At 44.1% G+C, this 3,280-nt stretch overlaps 1 long non-coding RNA gene across 1 annotated transcript; it reads right to left on the bottom strand.

Annotated features, from left to right (window-relative positions):
• Nucleotides 1-369: 369 nt before the first annotated feature.
• On the bottom strand, nt 370-1,832 carry LOC123597984. The gene is made up of 2 exons (XR_006712342.1): nt 1,458-1,832; nt 370-637 (listed from the first exon to the last, which is right to left on the bottom strand). It is a non-coding gene; the product is annotated as an uncharacterized LOC123597984 (long non-coding RNA).
• Between the last annotated feature and the right edge of the window lie 1,448 nt (nt 1,833-3,280).

The raw sequence follows: 3,280 nt of genomic DNA, 5'->3' as shown, positions 1-3,280 counted from the left end.
TGACTAGTTTTACAGTTTAGTCTAGACTCGGGACACATAAATGCTATCTCCGCTCTCTTATCTGTAAAATCACTACACAAATTCAGTGTGGCAATTAAAAGAGTATAATTAAGAAAGCACTTTTATTTTTTTATTTTTTTATTAAAAAAAAATTTTTTTTTTCAACGTTTATTTATTTTTGGGACAGAGAGAGAGAGACAGAGCATGACCGGGGGAGGGGCAGAGAGAGAGGGAGACACAGAATCGGAAACAGGCTCCAGGCTCTGAGCCATCAGCCCAGAGCCTGACGCGGGGCTCGAACTCACGGACCGCGAGATCGTGACCTGGCTGAAGTCGGACGCTTAACCGACTGCGCCACCCAGGCGCCCCAAGAAAGCACTTTTAATAACATAAGGTTGATCTTTAACAATTAAGTCAGTTCCGCCATATTTGATATGGACGGTTGAACCTCCTTGTGTTCAATCTGCAAAGACATTGTAAGAAAGGTCCAGACCTGGGATTCAGAGCCAGTCCAAACTCTGTCACTAATAAGTCCTGTGACTTTGGTTGAGTATTTCTGCCCCTTGCGTCTCAAGTAACTGATGATGTCTCATAAAATGAGACTAACAAATCTGCTATGTCAACATCATTGGAGTGTCTGGAGAATCAGATAAGAAAATGAATGCGGTTTAGTGCTTTGTAAACAGAAAAGGGCCATGGGAGTGCAGGGTACCCTTAGAACACCTTGCCTTATTTCAAATCTGTTATGTTCTCATTTCCTACTCCACCAAGTTATGAGACCTTTATGCACAGAGCTGTCTTTCAGATCTTTATATATGCCAGTGCCTAGCTAAGTGAATTCATTGATTCAATACACATTTATGAAACACCTACTATGGGCCAGGCTTAGTGGTTAACTATTAGCATTGGAGATGGAAAAGATACGGCGTCTCCCCTCCAGAAGCTTGCTTTCTGATAGAGGAATGAACTATGCACGTATTCAGGAATAAAGTTAAAGGAAACAGGTTCTGAGAAGTAGCCTTCAAGGAGGCATTCTGTTGGTCTACATTGCCACCTGCAAGGCAGGAAAAGCTTCATCCCCTCTTTGCTCTCTTGTGGCCAAAGAAATGATGGCAGCCACCTTCTAAGTTGTTGACAGTCATCTTTCTTGATGGCCAGACAATTGTTAGTTTTGTGTGTTTCACTGCCCTTGGACACATTCTGATGGAATACCTAAGGGCAACTCCCTCTTGGGGTCCACTCACCAGGTGGCTGTGCACAAAAGATTCGTGGAATGATTTAAACCTTATAGAAATGGGTGAGCCCCCAGGTTCTAGAAGGTACTTTCCAACGAGGAAGAGGATGCCTCTTATAAATACAATTACTATTGATTACGGTCAGATTCTTTTATCTGATTCCTGCCCATTAGGCCCTCTCTTGTTGCTAGAAGCTCTCTCTTGCCCTCTGCCTCGCATTACCTCTGGAAGTGCCTCTTAAATGGGTCCTGCGGAATCCTGGTGATCCCTGAATAGCTTGTAGGTGTTATGAGAGCATTCGGAAGACTACTTGAAAGCTTGGCAATAAATAACCATTTTATGATTATGACATAAGTGGAAAGAAGGGCCACATCTCTTGAGTGCTCCGTCTCAGAATGGTGGCAACCACGGCGAGGTTGGTTACTCTCTACACAGCTGCTTAGCAACCAGAGGCTTTGAGTGGCTCCCAACTGCAAAGTATGTTGTAAGAGACACCTGGAGTTTGCACCCAGTATATATTCCCTTTGCCTTGCTTAATGACTCCACTGTTGCTTTAAGAGAACTGTCCCTCACATTCTCATCCTGTGCCTTTGGGGGCCCCTGTGTGCGTCTGAAGTTGCTAGTGGTTGAGAAGGAGACTGCAATGTGAGCCTAAGGGTGGAGCCTGTGTAAGAGGAACCAGGCCAAGATTCAGACCCTGGGGACATCATCATCCTGAGTCAAGCTGTGTCTGAAGCCAGATCGGCTCACATTCTTTTCCTAGCTTGAGCCTGTTTAGGTTGGCTTTTCTGTCATTTGGATCCAAAATATTCCTAATACAGTACAGTGTGTGATGATCTATGGCCTTTTTCAACGTAACTGGTTGAAACAACATATATTAAGTTATTTTACTTAATTTTCATGCAAGGTTAGACGACAAACTTTATGATCTTGTTTTATCAATAGGGAAACTGAGTCTCAGATAGAACTAGTGAGTCACCTGAAGGAACAAGCTAGTCAGTGATTGGGATGGGCCAAGGACACAGGGCTGGCTTCTGATCACAGTGATGGCAAAGACATATTTCCCCCCCAAACCTGATACTGATGGAAATATAAAAGGAATGTGAAGGAAACTACAAGTAAGGCTGATCACACAATATGTTATTTGCTGGGATGTTTTATCCAAAAATGCATGATTCTGTCCAAAATTAAAAGACTATCAACCGTTTTTTCCTATGGCCATTGCTTTGGTCCACCAGGCCTCCTCCCTTTCTCACCAAGCTTACTCCAGCACTTTTCCAGGTAGTCTTTCTGCCTCCAGTCTCACCCCCCTCCTGTCTATCCTCCACCCTATGATGGGTCCTTTTTCCAAATGCAAACCAGATCATGGCGTTGCTTGCTTAGAGCCCTCCAGGAGCTCTCATAGCTCTCAAGATAAAATACAAACTCAGTTTTGCACACAAGACGCTTTGTAATTTGACTCCTGTGTCTCTCTTTCGCTTTGCCTTCCTCATTCCTGTAGCTGTGATGAGGGACCAATGGTTCTGCAAATGCTGATTCACTGCTCTGCTTTTGTGTCTGCCATTCTCATTGCGTGGAAATTGCATCTTTTTTTGCCTGGCAAATAAACCCCTTTTTTCTTTCTTGTTTTTTTTTTTCTTTTTTTTTTTTTTTAATGTTCATTTATTTGGGGCAGAGAGAGAGAGAGAGAGACAGAGTGCAAGTGGGGGAGGGGCAGAGAGGGAGACAGAATCTGAAGCAGGCTCTAGGCTCTGAGCTGTCAGCACAGAGCCTGAATGACTTTTTTTTTTTAATGTTTATTTTTGAGAGAGAGAGAGAGAGAGAGTATGTGTGTATGTGAGTGGACAAGGGGTAGAGAGAGAAGGAGACACAGAATCCAAAGTGGGCTCCAGGCTCTGAGCTAACAGCACGGAGCCTGACGTGGGGCTCCAACCCATGAACCCAAACCGTGAGATCATGACCTGAACTGAAGTCAAACGCTTAACTGACTGAGCCACCCAGGCGCCCCAAACAAACCCCTTCTTATCCTTAAAATCACCTTCACC

The sequence above is a fragment of the Leopardus geoffroyi genome, chromosome C1, assembly GCF_018350155.1.
Source record: "Leopardus geoffroyi isolate Oge1 chromosome C1, O.geoffroyi_Oge1_pat1.0, whole genome shotgun sequence".
NCBI classification, from domain to species: Eukaryota; Metazoa; Chordata; class Mammalia; order Carnivora; family Felidae; genus Leopardus; species Leopardus geoffroyi.
The sequence above is the reverse complement of the archived record's forward strand: the minus strand, read 5'-3'. Positions and strand labels throughout refer to the sequence as shown.